This window comes from Aegilops tauschii, chromosome 5, assembly GCF_002575655.3.
Source record: "Aegilops tauschii subsp. strangulata cultivar AL8/78 chromosome 5, Aet v6.0, whole genome shotgun sequence".
Taxonomy (NCBI): domain Eukaryota; kingdom Viridiplantae; phylum Streptophyta; class Magnoliopsida; order Poales; family Poaceae; genus Aegilops; species Aegilops tauschii.
In genome coordinates, this window is record NC_053039.3 from 184,552,872 (window position 1) to 184,574,907 (window position 22,036).

The following is a 22,036-nucleotide window of genomic DNA, read 5'->3' on the forward strand; positions in this document are numbered from 1 at the left end:
GTAGTATGCCAAATCCATTGCTTGTCATCAATGTAATTGGTGAAGGATAAGCATAATGTAATTCTTATTCTTGTTTCATCCAAGTGATTAATTCCTTATTCCGGAGATTCATCAAAATTCTTGATCTCATTTGTTCATCTTTCTTTTCCGGAGTTCCAAGTTTTCCGCATTATCTCATCGCGAAGCTCCATCTAAATCATCGCAAGGCTTCACCTTGTGTTCTCAACTTCTCTTTCTTTTATCATCCTTTCATTACCGGAGTTCTTCATGGAGGTTCACATGGTGGTTCGTCAAGGATTCTTTTCATTCTTCAATCGTTCTTTAAGATTTCTCTCGAAGTTATGATCCGTCAAGCCATACTCCAAAATAAACATGGTGCTCAACACATGTTTTGTCTTGAGGAGTTCAAGCATTCTTCATCTCGCATTCCAAAGTGCAATTCTTTCTACCTTATCTTTGAGATGGCGTTATGTCATTTCTAACAATTTCTTTATGTTTCATGATTCACAAGTTATCAGGAATGAGATAATTAAATCCATCATTTTCTCTTCGTTCAAGAGATCTTTTTGACCAATCAATCTCTTTGTTGGAGTTATCTTGGGTTATATTTCCCCTACAGCCTTCCCTAAGGAATGTTGCTATTGTCGTGCTTAACAAATGATCCAAGTTATCTCTTTATCATCAGGGTGGAAGAAGTTCTTCATCTCTTTGGTGCTCTCAATCAAATCAATGGTTTTCGTTAGTGGCCGTTTGTCACCTCATAATTTTGAGATGTTTCCATAAGCCCACTACAAGCTTATCCTTTCGTTGTTGGTTTTCCAACAACTCCGCTCTAACCTTCTTGTCAGGATGCTTTTCAAATTCAACTGTGGTGGAAGTTGTCATTTTCTTCTCTGTCCCTTTATCCCAACAATCTATCTTCTATTCTTTCTTCCGGAGGCATGGTGATGTTGCTCTCTTCACTCATCATCTCGAATGGTGAGGATCGTGTTCTTTTCTTGCTTATCCATTTAACCGGAGTGTTGTGTCTACCAGTCCTCTTCTAACCGGAGTCTTATCCAAGTGCTTTCTTTTTGCCAAGTTCATATTATATGCCTTCCATTTCCAACTGGAGTGTTGTCGTAATTGATCCTTATCGTTCCTTGTACATCTCATTTCAACCGGAGTGCTTGCATATACTTCTTGTTCATTGTAACCCTTTTCTTATGTCTTTCAACCTACAAGGTTCTTGTAATGTTCCTTGTTCCTCTTGCTAAACTGAGTGTTTTAAATTTTGTTCACCTCCGTCGTGTCATTTCTTCAAGCTTTGGGACCTCAAGGTTCTGTGGTTTCACTCGTTTGTCAAAGAAGCAACTTAGCTTTACCTCTTCTCTTCCTCTTCCGCTTTTCTCCGGTGCCGTCCTTAGATCTCGGGACGAGATCCTCTTGTAGTGGTGGAGTGTTGTAACGCCCCGGGACCGACGCTCCAGACGGCTTCCATGTTTTTTCGTTATCGTTGTGTGTATTTATTTGTTTGTTGCTTTCATCATCGCATTGCATCCGCATGTTTTCATAAAACTTGCATCCGATCGTAGTTGCCGCGTCCCTCCTTGCCTTCGTTGACCATTCCGAGACCAACCAGATTTTGTTTCCCTCTTGCCTGGCTTCCTAACCTCTCTGCACATCCCGCAAATCCCTCGCGCACGTCCGAAAACCTTGCCCGAACCCGACCCGGAGTATCGTTACCGTTGGGTCCGGATCATCCCCAAACATCTACAAAACATCTCCGTTTCTTATTTAGACTCTCCTAGCCTATTTTATCTAGATCGTTCGATTACGATCTGAGGGATTCGGTAGCCCCTACCTAATCCCTACTTGCTATTTAAACAGATAACCCTAGCCTGGCCTCCCGTCCCATCCATGTTTTCCCATCGCGCCGCCGCCGGCCCACCTGGTCTCCTCCTCATCTTCCCCACCGAGCCAACCACCATCCATCTCAGATTCATCTCCCTCCAACCGCAACCTCCGACCACCTCCCACGATATCCGCGCCACCAAAAATCCCCACTCGATCCCGAGCGGGAGAGGACTCCAACGCCCCCTCTGCTTCGTCCCGCGCGCACGAGCCCAACGGGAGAGGAGCTCCTCCACGCCGTGCTCCTCACCGACGCTCGCGCCCGCAACCAGGCACCCGAGGCCGAGCCTCCTGCCTCGTCCGCGCAACCCCGTCGGCGACCACCAGGACCCCGTCGCCCTCTCCTTCACTTTATTCTCCCTGCCTCCCTTTTTCCTACTTCTTTCTCCTCCCGTTTGCCTCTCTCTCACAATCTCCTGCTCTCTCCCTGCTTGCTCTCACAGGACGCCGCGCCAGTGCCATGGAACTCGAAGTCCGCCGCCGGCCAGGTTCCTCGCCGACAACCGCGACCTCCGCCTCGGATCCGTCGGCTTCGTCCCGTTCTGGGTCTTCCCCGCCTCAAGCTGCGTCGCCCTCGCCGGAGAACGCGCCAGGTCCGCCGCCGTCGTCCTGCTTCACGAGGACAAGGACGAGCCCCTGCCTCCTCGCCCGCTTCGTCTAGTTGCGTTGACCAGCTCGCCAAGTGCCTGGACTGCGCCCCGTCTTCCCCGTTGACCAGGACCAGCCTCGACCCTCTCTCTCCCTTCGTTCTCCTCCTCCTGTCATTTCCCTCTCTCCCTGTCGCTCAAACTTTCTGTCTTTTGAACAGAGGACGTGCGCCGCCTCCTTCAGCGCCGCCCATGGCCTCGTCTTCGGCGAGTACGAGCCGTCCCCGACCTCCTCCTCGTCGCCCACGCCATCGCCTTGCTCCGCCCTCGCCGTCGTCCCATCGGTGAGCAGCACCAGCAGGTCGTCCTCGCCGCACCTGCTCCCTTCCCCTTTCTCTTCTTTGTTGAAGCTTCCGCGCTCTCACACGACGCTCTCTCTCGCTGTCCTCTGTTACAGCTCCCGGATCCGCACCTTCCTTCGTTCCCTGCACCGCCGCATCGCCGGAGCAGGAGCTCCATCCGCCGCCGCGCCCTGCATCGCCTGAAGCCGCCCCGCGTCTCGCCTCCTCTGTCTGCTTCCTCTGCATCGAGCGAGGCAAGGCAACCGCGCCCGCGTTGACTTCTCGTCGTGAGGCTCCAGTCGGCCTCGTCCCGATCTCCAGGCCCACATCTGCCAGCCCGCGTCCAACCTCCCCACCGAGCCGGCCCATGAGGCCTGGTGAGCCTCCAAGTTCCTGTAGCTTGAGTTTCGGCCCAGTTGTTTTTTTCGCTCTGCGAATTTCTGTAATTATCCAAAAACTGCATATTTACAGATTGACCCTCCATGTTCATGCATTTAATATCTCACAAACCATGCATCGGATTAAAACAACTTATATATGCAAAATGCTTAGATTTTCATCTAGTTTCATAATATGAAACTTTCATCCATGTTTAAAATGTTTAAATTGCTGTTTGCTTTAATTTGCTCAAATGCCATGTTAAAATGATTTATTTCATAGCTAAATAACCGTAGCTCCAAATTAAATAAACTTTATATGTAAATGGGGTAGAAAAATGCATAGATTAACATGGTGCACTTCATTTTGCTGTTTAACAACATTAAAATTGTGTTTAGGGTAGAACAGTACCAAATCTATAATATGGACATGAGGATTTTCCGGAATTATTGTTTGTTGTTCCGGCCTCATTTAAACTTGCCTAGATAGGTAGTTTTCATATGCTTCACCCCTTGCCATGTTTAATAACATTTAATATTGTTGGGTACATAAATGGGAGAGAACTAAATAATTGATGTGGTGTTTCGTCAATATGCAACTCGTTGCATATTGACCTCAACTTAATTTGTAGTATTGTTTATTGCACTTTGCCATGCCATGCCTCTTTAAACCGGACATGCATCATATACTTGATTTTGCATCATGCCATGCTTATGTGATGGTTGTTTACTATGTTGTTTGTTTCTTTCCGGGTTTCTTCTCTCGTTAGCTTCGGTTTCGTTCCGGAGTCGTGAGGATTCGTTCGACTACGTCCATTTGTCTTCTTCATGGACTCGTTCTTCTTCCTAACGGGATTTCAGGCAAGATGACCATACCCTCGAAATCACTTCTAACTTTGCTTGCTAGTTGTTTCGCTCTATTGCTATGCCGCGCTACCTACCACTTGCTATATCATGCCTCCCATATTGCCATGTCAAGCCTCTAACCATCCTTTCCTAGCAAACCGTTGTTTGGCTAAGTTATCGCTTTTGCTCAGCCCTTCTTATAGCGTTCCTAGTTGCAGGCGAAGATGAAGTTTGTTCCATGTTGGAACATGGATATGTTGGGATATCACAATATCTCTTATCTTAATTAATGCATCTATATACTTGGTAAAGGGTGGAAGGCTCGGCCTTATGCCTGGTGTTTTGTTCCACTCTTGCCGCCCTAGTTTCCGTCATACCGGTGTTATGTTCCTTGATTTTGCGTTCCTTACGCGGTTGGGTGATTTATGGGACCCCCTTGACAGTTCGCTTTGAATAAAACTCCTCCAGCAAGGCCCAACCTTGGTTTTAACTTTTGCCACCTAAGCCTTTTTCCCTTGGATTCTGCAGACTCAAGGGTCATCTTTATTTTAACCCCCCCCCCCCCCCGGGCCAGTGCTCCTCCGAGTGTTGGTCCGAACCGAGCAACCTGCGGGGCCACCTTGGGGCAACTTGAGGACTGGTTTTACTCGTAGCTTGACTTATCCGGTGTGCCCTGAGAACGAGATATGTGCAGCTCCTATAAGGATTTGTCGGCACATCGGGCGGCTTTGCTGGTCTTGTTTTACTATTGTCGAAATGTCTTGTAAACCGGGATTCCGAGACTGATTGGGTCTTCCTGGGAGAAGGAATATCCTTCGTTGACCGTGAGAGCTTATAATGGGCTAAGTTGGGACACCCCTGCAGGGTATAAACTTTCGAGAGCCGTGCCCGCGGTTATGTGGCAGATGGGAATTTGTTAATATCCGGTTGTAGAGAACTTGACACTTGACTTAATTAAAATGCATCAATCGTGTGTGTAGCCGTGATGGTCTCTTTTCGGCGGAGTCCGGGAAGTGAACACGGTTCTTGTGTTATGGTTGTGCGTAAGTAGTTTCAGGATCACTTCTTGATCACTTCTAGCTTCACGACCGTTGCGTTGCTTCTCTTCTCGCTCTTATTTGCGTATGTTAGCCACCATACATGCTAGTGCTTGCTGCAGCTCCACCTCACTACCCCTTTCCTACCCTTAAGCTTAAATAGTCTTGATCTCGCGGGTGAGATTGCTGAGTCGTCGTGACTCACAGATACATCCAAACAGTTGCAGGTGCCGTTGACGCCAGTGCAGGTGATGCTACCCAACTCAAGTGGGAGTTCGACGAGGAACTTGGTCGTTACTATGTTTCGTTTCCTGATGATCAGTAGTGGTGCCCAGTTGGGGACGATCAGTGATCTAGCATTTGGGGTTATCTTCTTTTTATTTGGATTTGACCATAGTCGGTCTATGTGTGTATCTTGAATGATGTATGAATTTATTTATGTATTGTGTGAAGTGGCGATTGTAAGCCAACTCTTTATCCCATTCTTGTTCATTACATGGGATTGTGTGAAGATGACCCTTCTTGCGACAAAACCTACAATGCGGTTATGCCTCTAAGTCGTGCCTCGACACGTGAGAGATATAGCCGCATCGTGGGCGTTACAAAGATCCCCAAGGTCACGGACGAGGCCATCATCTCCGCATTCTCAGACGGCGTCCGTGACGTCAATATGAAGGAACAGCTCGCCATCCACGAGGAGCTCTGCACATCTCAGGAGCTGTTCAACCTGGCGACCAAGTGCGCAAGAGCTGAGGAGGGGCGCCTCTCCCTCCTTGAGCTGCCAGCCGCGGGCGCAGAGGAGAAGAAAGCCAAGGCCAAGGACGTGAAGCGCAAGGAAGCAGCAGTACTAGCAGCGGAGCCCGACACCAAGCGGGGCAGAGATCAGCCCGAGTCATCCAAGAACAGCAGAACGTTCTGCGCCTTCCACAACCTGAACACCCACAACACCAGCGACTGTCAAGAGCTCAGAGCCATACGAGAAGGACGCTTCGGTCGACGCCCCGAGCGAAGCGACCGAGGCTACGGCTGAGTAGGAGGACGTGGAGGCGGACGCTGGGACGACCATGGCCCATGCTAGGAGTGGCGCGACATGCCTCGCGAGGACCGCTGGCAGGACCATCCTTGCGAGGGGGCCTGGAGAGACCAGTCTCGTGAGGATGGCCCCCAAAGCAACGCCGGTCTTCCCCCGCTGCCGCCACCAAGGAGGAACGACGACCACCATCAGGACGAGGGGGCTGGGGGCTTCCAGGAGCCGCGCGCAATCGCCTGCATCTTAGGCAGCGCCCAGGCCCCGGCCTCTCAGCGCATCTTCAAACAGTTCGATCGCGAGGTGAACGCGGTGCTCCCCAAGCTCGAGGCCACGCGCCCGCTCAAGTGGCCCCAGTGTGCCATCACTTTCAACTCGGCAGATCAGCTCAAGTGCGCGGCCACCGCCGGCGCCCTCCCGATGTTGTGCTCCCCAGTCATCAGCAATGTGCAGGTTACCAAGACCCTCATCGACGGCAGCGCAGGGCTCAACGTCCTGTCCGTCGACACGTTCGACAACCTCCAAGTGCCATACGAGCAGCTCCAGCCTACCAAACCTTTCTCAAGAGTGACCGACGGTTCCACCACACCGATAGGGCAAGTCCACCTGCCTGTCACCTTCGGAGAACGCAAGAACTACCGCACCGAGCTCATCGACTTCGACGTCGCGCACATCCGCCTACCGTACAACGCCATCCTCGGGTATCCGACCCTGGCCAAGTTCATGGCGGTCACCCACCACGGCTACAATGTCCTCAAGATGCCGGGAAGCGGCGGAATCATGACGGTCCCATGTGAAGAGAGAGATGCGGTGTGCTCCCTCGAGCGCGCCTTCCAAGCTGTAGCAATCAACGACCCCGACAGCAGAAGCGAGGGCCCTTCAGAGACCATCCCCATGAAGAAGCAGCTGCGCCGCGCAGGACCTCAGGAGGATGGCATCGCGGCAGGAGCCTCATCAGGATCAGCGTCCGTCCCAGGGGCGCCTCCCTCCATCGCATAGGAAGGCGCACTCGGCGCCCTCCTCGGGCAGGGCTCGGGGGCTCTCTTCTGGAGGGCCTCAGACCTTGCCAACCTTGCGAGGGAGGCGCTTGGGCAAAACATGGAGGTGTGTTTTGCGGCACGTTTCCCTCAGGAGAACACAGGGCAAGGAGTGCCCACCACCCAGGAGTTCATCGCCAAGACCACCCAGGAACTGCAAGACGCAAGAGCCATGCGCGGCGACAGCCGCTCACGAGGCGCAGCTCCCCATCCTGGCGAGGATGCTGGGCCGCGTGTCTGCATCGACGTTCCAGGGCTCAACAGGGCCGCATCTCAGGAGCGTTACTGGCCTTCGCGTGTGGGCCGCTGCGAGGGCCCGCCACACAGCTACGTTCGCATGCTCTTCGGCTTGCCGAGCGTGGCGTCAACCTATCAGCGCAACATGCGGCGAGTCCTGGCGGCTCAGGAGGCCAGGTACCACGCCGTCCTGGAGGAAATGGAGACGGTCTTCAGGGAACCTCCCGAGCCCCCAGAACCTCCCGAGGCTCAGGGCTCCGGTGGCTCATGAGGAGTCATTTCTTCGACGTACGCCTTCAGCTGCACCAACTCTACTTCGTTTACAGAACCAGGTGACATCTTCCAAGCTCATTTAGCTGGGAGCGCCCCTCGGGCTGCATTATTCCCAGGCCGCGTGGGTCCGTCCCTGCAGCATGTATCCCTTTCGCTTATGTCTTTAGCTTATCTTGCTGGGGGCGCCCCTCGGGCTGCATCATCCCCAAGCCGCTCGGGCCGGACCCAGTGGCATGTATCTTCCTGAATTTACCCAAGTTGAATTGCTTTCCATGCTTAACCTGCTTACGGCTATCGCCTGCTCAATCACTGCCTCCCACGGGGCCTCCTCACAGGTAGGGCGCTGGTGCATGGGTCCGTCCCTGCCACGTCGACAAATCTGAGCGGTCAAGCTCTGGCTCGCGGCACGCCCCGCGCACGTCACCTCGCCAGGCTGTCAGTGCCATCACTGCATCCAGACCAACCAGCGGCAGGCTGGCAGCCATAGCGACAAACCGTGTTTCTTCTTGTGCCTGTTCACATGGATCCCATGGGGAGGATAGCAGGTGGCGCCGCGAGTCTCTTTTTCTCTCGTACAATTCGCTTGCGCGTTAAAAGGGGGGCTCCTGAGCATCGCGACTCAGGAGCTCTTACTGGCTCTCCAGCCCTCACCCCCTGGCCTTGACCACGGCATCGCGACCTGGCATACCAGCGGCGGCTGAGCTCGCTCGAGGGCCGGGACCTGAGGACGTAGAGCACTAAGGAGAGCATGAGAGGAGAGAAACTCGTATGGGCCGGCCTGGCTATACCGCACAAGTTGGCGCGCAGGCCTAGCGCACCATCAGGAATCGCCGCGAAGTCAACAAGATAAGTCCCACTCTCGGATTAGCTAATGTTGGGGCCTAATGGTCATCCTCACCTTGCCGCAACCCCGTTGCGGCTACGTCAACTCCCTTTCTCGCCTTACTATGGCAGCTTGAGCGCTAAGGGGGACCTCCTGAGCATCGCGCCTCAGGGGCTCTTACTGGACCTCGGGCCGCACACCTACTGGCCTTGACCACGGCACGCGACCTGGCATACCAGCGATGGCTGTAGCCTGCCTGGGGACCGGGACCTGTCAGCGTAGAGCAACAAGCTATCGCGAGGAAAGAAATGGGGGACCGAGGCTTAACGGGACATGCGTTCACCAAAATTTCATAACAGGGGAGATAAGCACAAAAGACATTACAGACCCTTACATGCCCCCACGGGGTAATTCATGATTCTCCGCAGGGAACAAAAACTAAAACTAAGGGGAATCCTATCTACACACTCCCGTGGCAGACGCCATCAATAACATTGGGCCACGGGAGGCCAGCGCCGACCCCATCCAGATCAGCGGCGGCGGCGGCCGGACGCCGCAGCTCCGCTCTGAGCGCGGCGAGAGCTCGGGGGCACGTAGTTGTCATCGCTCGTCTTCGGAGTCTCGTAGAGCTCAGGAGAGCTGCTGGACTCCCAAGGGGTGCTGCTGCTGGAGTGGCCGCGAGCGGGGCGCGCGTCAGCTTGGCGCTCCTCTCCGGAGCAGCATTCCAGGCGGCGGCCCTCCGCATTGAAGACCTTGAAGAAGAGCGTGGAGGCAACATCGTACTCCAAGTGGATCGCGAGGGCGCCCCTCGCACGGGAGACCCGCGCGATCTCGCCCCAGCCGCAAGTCATGAAGATCTTGCCGGCGGGGACCGCTTCGATCTCTGCTCCGGTCGCCGGGGCGCTGCAGTCGGCGTGCGGCAACCAGAGCTCGAGAGGCCCCCTCTGCCGCATCACGTTGGAGAATAACCGTGGGAAGCGGATCCAGGATCTTGGAGGCATCGGCGCCCACAGCACCAACTCGCACGAGGAGTCCGCGGCGTGGATTCCGGGGGTGACGGCACGCGTCGCCGTGGCGCGGCGGCCCTGGCGCGGCGTGGGCGGCGCTGCTCGTCGCTCCGTCCTCCCGAGCCCTCGGCTCGGGCGTACAAGGGTAGCGGGTACCCTGGAGGAGGCCACTCGGACCAAGGCCTCGTCACCACCTGCATCGTCGCTTCATCACGACGTGGAGCAAGGAGGAAGAAGCAAGCAAGCGAGGAAGAGATGGGTGACGGGGCCTACGCCCCCCTCCCCATTTATACCAAGAGAAGGCCAACCGGAGCCTCCCACGATCGCAGGTAATGATGGTTTTCCTTGCATGTCGCAGGGACTTGTCAAGTCGAGCAGTTGCCGAGGCAGCGTGGGGAAGCGGAGACGCCCACATCCAATCAACCGCCACGCGTCAACCGAGGCCGCAGGCTTTTGGGGCCCGCGGTGCTCCGTACTTGACCCTTGGCTTCGCCGCGAAGCCAAGCCCGAGCGCACCTTGGGCCCGGGGGCTACTGTCGGCGTTCTGGGAACGGGGGTCCCCAGACTTGCCTGCCTGCGGCCCACGGCGTGGCTAAGACAGCAGGCCGTACGGCCCATCTTCATCAACAAGGCATCCATGACCCTCGCGAGGGGCCAAGCCTCGCGAGGCGGACGACGCAAGACCTCCTCAGGAGTGGCCTAGTCAGGCAGGCTCACGAGGAGCGGAGATATCAAGGCGGGGCAAACCTCACGAGGCTCTCGTGACGTGAGCCATGACGATCGACACCAGGCAGGCGCCAGCGCGCGCAGCGTCCTTGTTTCCTCTTTGGTGCTAAGGAGGCCAGCGCAGGCGAGGAGTACCGAGGCATCAGGAAAAGGTTGCTATATTGGTGCAACGAGACCAAGACTAGGAGGACGGCAAGACGGAGGTCATCGTGGAGCCCAAGTCGGCGTCACCACAAGAGCCTTTTGCAGGCGAAGACCACTTTTGTCAGGATAGCTTGTACTAGCTGTCCCCCTTCAAATTCGCCCGCCGTTGTTGGCTCCCTTCCCGCTCAATATTTGGGAAGAGGACCAGGGCCTATATAAGTAGAGCTAGCCGGCACAGTAGGGGCATCTGATCACACCTCATCTCGGCTGGGTCCCATCTGATCCGATCGGGCAGTTCATCCAGCTCTCACCCGCTAAGCCACCAAGCACAAGAACACCTCAACCTCAGGAGGCTGTTCTTCTCTCTGTACTGTTCATCATCAGCCCAAGAGGAAATCCATCCACCACCACACTGGAGTAGGGTATTACACCACAACGGTGGCCCGAACCAGTATAAATCTCGTGTTTCTTTGTGTTGCGAGTTCGTCAAGTTCGTCTGCGAGATCTTAGCAAGCTAGGGCGTAGGTCGGTAGGAGGGAGAGACTTCGCGCGCACCCCAGTGTTCGAACCTTAAGGGTTTGCCAGAACCCCACATCCGACACATTCGGTGCTTGATCGGTCGGAACGAGAAGAATTTCGATTACATCACCGGGTTGTCAACGCTCCGCTTTCGGTCTATGAGGGTACATGGACACACTCTCCCCCTCTCGTTGCAATGCATCTCCTAGATAGATCTTGCGTGAGTGTAGGATTTTTTTTGAAATTGCATGCTACGTTTCCCAACACATCCCCCTCTGGTAGTTCTTTTCTCCAATATTTATTATATATTCCAAAATAATTCTCCATAAAATTTCAGCTCATTTGGAGATGTGCAGAATAGGTATCTCTGACATAGCTTTTTCAACTCCAGAATTCCAGCTACCAGTATTCTCCTTCTTTGTTTAAACCTTGCATATTATGAGAGAAAAGGCATTAGAATTACTCCACAAAGTGTTATAAAGCATAAAAACACTATAAACAACAGTACGAAAACATGATGCAAAATGGACGTATCAACTCCCTCAAGCTTAGACCTCGCTTGTCCTCAAGCGAAAGCCGATATCAAAAATCATGTCCACATGTTTAGAGAGGCGTCGATAAAAACAAAATACGGACATAGTAGCATCATGCATATTATTATAACAACAATAAACTTTATCAGACCCCACCCGATGAACAGGATCCCGTTTCGGACGTGGCCGGTCGAACACAAGGCTGTTTCCTCCGTTCTGCGGTACGCCAGGCCTTGTTTCCATCGGCTGTTCCGTCCAAGCCCTCCTGATGAACACGACGACGCATCCCGTTCCGACCCAGCCGGTTGGCTCCCCATGAACACGACGACGACGCTGTTTCTCCGTTCTGACCCAGCCATGTACACGAGCCCTGGCCATACGTATGCGCGAGTAGGCGTTCGAGACCCTGCCCGTATGTACGTACGTGGCCGTATTTTCTTTCTTGCACACTGGCTGCTGTACGTACGTGTACATTCTACGTGCGCGCCTCTACTACGACACGTGCACGCCTCTACATCGACCAGTATGTACGTACACATTCGCGACCAGAATGACAACGCTACGTACGCTTCGACCAGGTGGGTCCCAACTGTCAGGCACTTCCTTGCCTGCGAAGATGTAGCTGGTGGGTCCCAGCAGTCAGGGGGGCGAATCTTTTTTTGCCCGGACGCACTTCCTTGCATTTGAAGATGTAGCTGGTGGGTCCCAACAGTCAGGGGAAACTTTTTTTCATGAAATACGGTGGCCCGTCCGGTAGGTCCCTGCTGTCAAGTGGAGGAATAATTATTTTGCACGTAATAAGGAGGCACTTCCTTGCTGCGGCCGTGGACCCAGCTGTCAGCCTCTCCACGTACAGTCCACGTCCGATGGAAGCCGTTCCTTGACCACGTTGACCACACTGCGCCGAGAGCACCAGGGCGGTGGACGACGGCGAGGCCTAGGAAGGGGACGACGCGGAGCCGGGGAAGACGCGGCAGTGGAAGCCCGCACGGAGAGGAGTACGAGGGTTCACTGGTTCGGCTGCGGTGTGAGGCTGCCGTCGCCGCAGGGCCTGGCCAGTGGTGGGAATAGTAGGGGGCGGTGAGGCCTCCGCGGCAGCACAGCCGTCCACGGGAGGCAGGAGCATGCGGCACGACCGGCGCTGCTTTGGGCGGCTGGACCAAGAAGACCAAAGGTTGAAGAAGCACTAAGGCCGTTGGATGGACATCGTACGGTCACTGGAGCTAGAATCGTTCATATTGTTAAGTTGACAAAGCCCTCCGTCCCCGTCAACTTAGTAGGCCCACAAGTCAGCCTCCCACTATGGTGGGTCCCAGCTGGCAGGGGGTATTCATTTTTTGTGCGCAATAAGGAGGCACTCCCTTGCGTCCGAAGATATAGTTGGTGGGTCCGACCTGTCAGCGAAGGGAACATTTTTTTTCGCGAAATACAGAGGCCCTTCTGGTGGGTCCCAGATGTCAGGTGGAGGAATCATTATTTTGCGCGTAATAAGGAGGCATTTCCTTGTGTGCGGCCGTGGACCCAGCTGTCAGCCTCTCCACGTACACTCCACTTCCGATGGATGTCGTTCGTTGACCACGTTGACCATGTTGACCACGCCGCGCCGAGAGCACCAGGGCGGTGTACGACGATGAGGCCTACGAAGGGAATGACACGGAGCCGAGGAAGACACGGCAGTGGCTGCCCACGCGGTGGAGAGTACAAGGGTTGTCTGGTTCGGCTGCCGTCGCCGGAAAATAGCAGGAGGTGTGGGTGAGTAGAGGGATAGACAGGCCAGGGATGCGAGTATATGATGGGGCCATGAGGCCTTCCCGGTAGCACAACCAGCCACGGGAGGCGGGAGCAGGCAGTTCCGACGGCGCTGGTTTGGACGGCTGGGGTAGGAAGATCAGAGACAGAAGAAGCACGATTGCCGTTAGATTGACATCTAACGGTCTGACGCTGGTAGAGTCGATTGTCGACTAAGTTTCTTTTTTGATAAACCTTGTGTACGCATGAACTTAGTAGGCCCACAAGTCAGCCTCCAAATCTATGGCAGACAACATAGAGCCCATTTGCTATTTTTTAATAATTTGCAGCCCATTTGCTAATTCTTAAGTAATTTATTACAGCCCATTTTCTGCCCAGGACCACGGTCAAAAAGTTCAACCTTATTTTGCATATTTCGGTGGAGTCCGAACTTTTGTAATCCTGAAATGATAAACATTTTTTTAAGAACTTATTGATTTGCCAAAAAATCATTTTTTTGTAAGCAAATAAGATGTGGGACAATTGAGTTGGTTTAAGGGAAAACCAGTGGTAAAAAAATCAGCACTGGGAGAGAAAACAACAACAAAAATAAGGATGTAAATATGAAAAGTGAATTTTATGTATTTTCAATATAATGATACGTGTATATGAACTAGTAAAACTATAGGTAGAGATTAGAAAACGGATGTAGGACATGCGTTTCAAGAGGAAAATAGAAATGGGCTGTGTGTTTGATTCAGTAAAAAAAGTGCATGCGGATGTTGTAAGACAAAATATAACTAACGCTGGCGGGCCAGAGGCCAGTAGATACCTCCTGGATCTTTGTGCCCCGTTGTCGTCATGGGCTAGGCCTGTTAAAAAAAACCAAGCCTGGGCAGTCTACAGCCCAGTTGAAACTTGCTCGACCTGAAAAAACAATATACATGCTCAATAAACGAGAGAATTCTGCAAGTATAGACTGATAACTGGGATGCATCAGGGATATTATCTTTTCATCGTGATAATAAGAGCATGCACTTGTTTCAAAAAATTTGGAGAACTGGGAATTCGAACGGCAGGTGCTTATGCTACCCATCAAATAAAAATCAGGTGCCTGAAAAAATTCGTTTCGAAACAAATGAATCAGCTTTATATCCACGTCGACTGTCGGCATGATGGTTGGAAGCAAATGACAAGTTCATACCAAAAGATCGTTAACAACAATACCAACTTGCGGACGACAAGGTAGTACAAGTACCAATACCAAACTAACTTATAATCTTTCCAATCCTGGCCCTAGTGTTCGTCTGGTAGAAAATCTTGCAGAGGACCAGCTCCCGCTCCTTCTCTTGCTCCAGATCCCCGAGGTGGTACTGGTGCATCACCCAGTTGTTCCTCTGCTGGTCGAAGTTCTTGTTGGTGTGCAGCACCAGAACCTTTTTGCTGCCCGTCTGCCGGCCGTTGACCATCACTGGCAAGGTATTGCCCGTGTTGTGCCACATCGCGTGCATGCCGCACTCCGACTGTATCTTGCGACGCGTCCACGTGCCCCTTTTGAACGCCCTGGAATTGCACTGGAAGAAATGCTTGCTTAGGCCACTCAGTGTGATACCTGCAGTATTGTCGAATACAGGTTTTAGTGTACGTAGTTGGCATTTTCATAACATCTTTGGCATGTTGCAGTCACTTGTTTCACTTTTTATTAACTGTCAAATTGTAAGGAATATGTTTGTGCAAGTAGACGGCCGATCGGTGTCTTACCTGGAAATTTCTCAGGATGGGTGTAGCATATGTTGTGCTCGCTGTCGATGGTTGGTATGAACAAATCGATGAGAGGGTGAGATCTCGCACTGTCAGCATTCACTTTGGCCTCGAGGTGCTCGATCAGCTCCTGATCCGTGGGATCGAACTTGACGCCAGCTGGCAGCACCGGCCAATCCTTCTTCGACTTGCATGGGTTAATTCCAGTTATATGGTACTCAATGTATGATCAATCGACTGTTTTAAGTGAATGATGAAAGATTTCGACAGATAAGTGGTGCTCCAAATCTGAAGTCCGGAATACCCAAACACGCCGCCGGGATTCTTGTGTCACCTCACGCGCAGCATGTTGTCACGTAAATTCAATGTGTGGACATGATGAATAATTTGACCGACGTATACTAGTACTGCTACTGTACTACTTACTAGTCGTATTTAGTGTCACATTTTAACCATAGCTTTAACTAACAAGTATGCACTTGAAGCCTAACTGATATATATATATATATATATACAACATCTCCATCATCATTATCAGTACATCCTGCGCAGGTGAGTTAGGATGCACTTGATCCCAGAAAGGTATCTATCCTTCAAAGCAGAGGAGTGCTTCAAACTAACAACAGTCCAACAAAAGAGGGTCGTGCTACAGCAGCAGAATACATGGCTCAGTCTACATATCAGTACGAATCAAGTTGTGCATATTTCCTGTTGGCATGAACCACATCGCCGCATGTCGGGTTTGCAAAAGCCATCCATCGCATGGAAGCTTGATGCCTTTCACACACTGAAGATTATCTCGCAACAAGCTGTGTCGACGAATCTCTGGATATGGTGATTCATGAAACCCATGGTATGATCTGTAAACACAGTCCCCCCTGGCGAATGGAAGTTGCATAGCACGGTAATCATCGCCGGTGATATGATCGATGATTGGTTGGATGCTCGGATAATTGAGCCCGAGGAACATGGAGTGGTTGTCGAGGCTGTAAACCTGCCTCCAGTTGAATACGCCTGGCCCAACGGAGCTGGGATCTTTCTCGAACACGAAGCAGCCATAGCCATCAATGTCACGAACGCCCTAGGCATTGTACTACATGTGGTTTGATGAAATGGTTTGGTCAATTTGGTATGTGAAAATGAGCATCAAATGACCACCGTCATCTGAACGAGCGATAAACCACCACCCATCGGCTGGTATGATTCTAGGTCCTGGAATCATGAAGGCCATCGCATTTGCGTCTGCTGCAACAATTCAAATTGGAGACCAAAAGGACAAAAATAAACAATCATGTTCAGAGTATGTGTGGAATTAAGATTATTATAACAGTGACACACATCATAGACAGAGAATTGCAATGCCGTGGTCATAATCATACCCCAAGTTAAAAAAATAAGCCAATGGATTTCATATTCTAGCAATATATCATGGTTCAAACATCATGTAACAATGAGAGGAAAACAGATATGACAGGGCCTACTCATATTCTACCATAGCACTTACTACAGTTATCATATCAACTCTAAGCAATAACATGTGTTGTTATAAAAATCCTGGAAATGAGAGTAACATATAGCAATCATGAGGTTATACTCATAATATCTATTCTAACAAGCATTAGATACCAATTGTTCTCATATCAACTCTAACAATAACATGTGTGGTCATAAAAATCTAGGAAATGAGAGATACATATAGCAATGATGTGGTTATAGACATACTATATATTCTAAATTTGTAACAATGAACAGGCAGTCGTATTCTTAAGGTAAAGATGAGATGAGATAGAACAATTACACGACGATACATTCCACCAGTATAGGCAGCCAATCTGTGCGTCGACCGCATAAACGATGCCATCGTGCACTATAGCATCAGACAGAAGTGTTGGGTGAAGAGGATCTACGATGAGACATAACCATGTATGGCGACCGGATTCCAGATAGACTAATCCCATGTTGAACACAGCAATGAGCTTGTAATCCATGTAGTCTTCTGATGGTGTGGGCACTTCGCAGATTACAACCTTCAGCAAACAGAGGTCGAGCCAAAAGCTCGACGCGTCTCGTGCGTAGTAGGCAGGAGTGTCCAAAGATGGAAGGGTGATCTCTTGCTGGGTGTAGATATCCACGAGACGCCACGGACTACCGGATTGGTGGATGAGGACGATCCAGTTGGCCTTCATGCCCACCCAGTAGTGGCCGCGCATGAAGGGCAGGTGGACGGGTAGTGGTAGCATGTCGAGGGGCACCACGGCAACCTCCGTAGGATCGTCAAGTCGGTGTCTGGGCCACCTGCGAGGATCGGGCATCAGCAAGCAGGGTGTCTTGAAAAGAGCCGGCCGGTTGCTGACGAGTAGACGGTACAAAGACACCGAGCATGCGGCCAGATGGACGGTGCTGAGTAGGTCCATATGATTATAGATCTGCTCCAAGAGAACATCGGGGAGGGAATTCCAATCGCGGCTCTGCGTGTCAGTCGGTTCTGCCATTGGGGTTTTTGGTGCCTGCGAGCCAGCGGGGAAGTGGATTCGGGCGGGCGAGCGAAGAAGCTTCTCCTCGTGTGGCCGAGCAGTGAGCGGGGGGATATGGTATGCGCGAGCTACCAAGGAAGATAGCGCGGGCGGGCGAGCAGTGAGCGGGGGGAAATGGTGTGCGGCCGACGATGGGGAAGAGAGGAGGAAGAAGAAGAGAGGAGGAAGAAGAGTGGAAGACGGGGAAGAAGGTGCATTAAATCTCAATTCTACTACTACTAGCAGGATATACCTACCTTCGGATTGTAAATAGTTACACCGATGACATGTGGGTCTACCACAAGAGGGCCCATATGTCAGTTAATGGAGGACAGAAGCGTGCTCTACTGGCAAACATGATGGCAGTACTGGGTAAGGCTGATTTAGTAACACCAACACGCTAGTTCAGCTTATTAATTAAGTGTCCCATCTCCTACAGCGTGTATTGTCACTTCACTGCGAAGACTAGTTGAATAGTTCTCTCTGACCGAGATGGGGAATAATGGATCGCGAAGACTTCCTTTCTACATTATCCCTATGCCTCTACGCTCACTTCACTCATTTTGCTCCGTACGTAGTCACTTGTTGCAATCTCTAGAAAGACAAATACTCCGTATTTGGGAACAGAGGGAGGATTTTACTCCGTATTTGGGAACAGAGGGAGTATCACCATATGGAGGGAACATAGGAAGCTTGAAATATGAACATGTCAATGGGAGGGAGTAAGCCCCATGCATGCATGCATGCATGCAACACGCAACACTCACACGTAGACATGGACGCACGCAACACTCACGCACCCATGCGGCACACAGCACACGACGCAACACACATGCTCACGCACAAGTGCTCAACCTACTCCCTACGTCCGTGAAAGACTGTACATATAGAGATTTACACATTGACCAGGCCATAATTAACGCCCAAAACTTATGTGTGCATGCGACCATTGAGAGAAGAAGATTAAATGAAGGTCGTTGCATGCTGTAATTAAGGATAGACATGTAGCCTATACCTAGAGCACAAGTTGGTGCATTAGTCTATCAATATCGATTTAGATTAAAGGCTAAATGCATTGGAAGTGTAGATGTACTACACTCTTTGTTTTTTAGCTGATTTCTTTGCTCTGCCAACTGACAGGTGGGACCCAGAAACCAGGTGACAATTTAACCAGTCAACAAAGTGCCACGTCGACTATGTGGCCGGTCATTAGGGTGCAATACGGTGCTCTACGATGAGCCAGTGATCGTATAATCACCGCAAAACTATATATAGTGACCGTAAAGAGCGTATTGTTACATACGCTGACCGCCAGTGTATTTTTCTCGTTTCAAATTAAGCCATATTAACCGGAAAGGACGCAGTATGGACTAGTACTAGTACTGCTTTGATGTGTCCCGTCAACTCGCCGAACGAGGAGAAGCTTGCTTACTACGCCTCTCCCTCGCCCACGCACGCGGTGGTTCGTAGGACGAGGAGAGGGTTTTGACTAAAGCGCACCCTCTGCCTCTCCCTCGCCCTCACCCTCACCCTCACGTTGGACGTGCAACAGTTCAATCGGTGTCAGATTGCCAGAAGCATAATGTGTACTGTAGTATCATCATTGTTGGACCTTTCGAAGAGGCGAAGAGACAAGTGCAAGGTTCACACGAGTACGAACTATTGAACCTCCCGAAGAGGCAAAGAGCCAAGCGCAAGGTTTTATAGGACTTGTCGTCCTAGTAGGAGCGTACTACAACTATAGCGAACGATGCTACTGTATGATACCGCCACGTCACGTATATCCAAAGCTGTGCCACCTTTTTTTTCTCAAAGAGCGTGTTGGAGCCCGTGCAACAACCACACAAGTTGCACGTACACATAACCCATTTACTAGTAATAAATTCTAAAGGACAAATGCCAGTATGCCACACAAGTTCATCTCCAATTCATGTGATAAATTTGTGCACGACTAGTCTACATATATTCACAACGCTACCGTTCACAATTTACCGTACTCCACTTACACGTTATAGATGGGCTACATGTCCTCCTCCAGGTTCCAGTCCCAGGTGTACTTCATGGATGGCACGATCCATAGAGGTGGGCAACAGGAATCATTGTCGCAGCTTTCTAGTCTGGTTCCACACGATGGAGACTCATCCAAGCTGAAGCGGCATAAATCAGGGATAGCGTGTCCCAGCATGTCGTTCATCCGGCGGTGCGCACGGAAGACACAACCATGCTTCATGAATGGCAGGCCTTCCATGTCGTGCACGGAAGGTGGCATCCGCTTCACAATGGGGTAGCTGTCCCCAATGAAAAGCGAGTACTCTCCAAGAGTGTTCCTCGGCACCCACGTAGCATCACGGGGGTCGAACTCGGCGCCGTTCATCTGGTACACACGACATCTCATATCTGGACACATGGTGACATACATAGTCAAGGTCCATGCATAATAATGTTGTGCGCAAATATGGCGGTCAGTAATACTGTGTAGCAAATAGTACTACTCCGGTATAGAGGAAGTAAAATAACCGGCTTATTATATATAGCCACTGTTGGCTACATGGATGAGATAGTAAGACATGGAAAAACAAAAATGGTGGCAGCTAGTGGGTTCAAGTCTTCAAGGGCCTAGCCAGCTATACGCGTCCTCCAAGGTAAAAAGTACTCCTACTAGTACGTAAGTAGAGTACTAGTACAACAATGAAAGAGAAGGAGAGAGGGTTAAAAAATGGAATACCTGGGTAGATGGTGACGGTCCGATCATGGTAGATTGTGTGACCATGTTGCACATCAGTGGTACCATGGGTAACGACTGCTAAGATAGTTGATCCCAATATGCCAAAGTCAGCTACAAGGTTCCAGGTTAGACCGAATCGTGGATGCAAATGCACATCCAGGATCGGCGATCTTATTTTGATCGCGGGATGACTGGTCCCTGCAAAATAATGGAGTACCGTTAGGGATGCAAATGATGGTTTGTGCATTCCGTTTGTAATCTCCCGTACCGTAGGATGGCAACCAGATGAAACAAGTCCCCTGGCTTGTCACCGCGAAGATGCGGCCTAGATGGCGCACGGCGTCTTCGAACGTGTAGGGGTACAAATCTGCCGCCGCCAACATGCGCCAGCCTCTGCCGTTACTGCCTCTTGCATTGATGGCAATCCTTATGTGGACCACCGCGATGAGATAGCAATCGTCGTAGCCGCATCGCTTTGTCGGCGGGTCCGCAATTGCTATCTTCTTCAGTCTCATGTAGGCATCATCATACGTATTCAAGCCCAGCCAGTCCGGAAGGCCGATCCCAATGGTAGAGAAGGGGTCTACCGGAACGGCCGCACTGCTGTGGATGTTGTGCAAAATGATGGTGGTATCTGGCCGGAGGTATGCAAGCCAATCTTCGTTGGCACCGACCCAGACCTATATATAAGACGGTGGGTAGCGGAGAAATTATGGGATGGAAATGGAATAACTAAGTACTACATGATCAAACTCCATTACTGACCTACTCATCGGACAAAATCCGACTACCTCTCAACGTCGGCAACTCTAGCGGAGTCAATGTGCAACCATGGTCAGGGAGCGGTGGACCATTCGAAGGATTGTCCCTTAGAAGAACCTTCTCCTCAAGGACGCATGGAAGACCAACAAGCATGGCCTTTTCCCAAGCCATTTTAAGCACCGTCTTGAAATAGTTGGTGCAGGAATCACCGAGTCTTGCGGCGGTGAGGACGTCGGAGCGGCGTGCGATTTCTCCCAGAGCATCGTCGTCCATGGTCTCCCAGCCCCGACGAGGAGGAGAACCGCCTGGCGAATCCATGGGAGCAGCGACGAACTGCCTTCTCTTCGGGGGGAGGGGAACTAGCGAGGAGGAGATAAGAGCGTAGTAACCGGAGGGCCTCGTCCCTTCCAACTATAGATCGTTCCTTCCAACTGTAGCGAAGGGGTGAGGCTATTATTTACTACTAGTACTAGCATTATGGGACGTTGTGGGATTGCATTGTCCTGTAAATAATAGCACTAGTAAGAAATTTTTGGCACTAGCTAGTAGTTTTTGGCGTGGATTAAGAAATTTTGGGTATGTTTTTGCTATTTTTTGTACACGCCAACTTGTGTCAAAAAACGTCTTACATTATGTGACAGAGGAGTACGTACTTGTACTGTAGCAGTACTAGTACTACTTTCTCAACTAGTAGTGCGAGGGTACTACTAGTGCTATGTACTGTACTTCTAGTATAGTGCACCAGTTTTGAACTCTTGAATCTCAGGGCCAAGGAGCTACAGTTGGAAGTGGAGGGTACTACTGTTCTCTAGAACCATCGCTGTACTATCAATGCAGGGAAAGTACACCTGCGTAGTGGCCTAGTGGGTACTCTCGATGCTCTATTCAGCCGCTCCTCTCACGTAGCTGGCCTACTCAGCCGCTCCTCTCACGCACACACTAGCAGCCTGTTTATCAGCGACGGTTACTACGGGGGCAGAACATTTGAGTTATTTGATACAGCCAGACTAGGATTTTCGCTTCCATTTGTGGAGGTGTAATGGATCTCGTCGAACTTTGTTAGTAGTTCCTTCTTTATTAATGAGATGAAGCAAAGCTTTTGCCTCCGTTTCAAAAAAACACGTCAAGAGGAATTTCTTT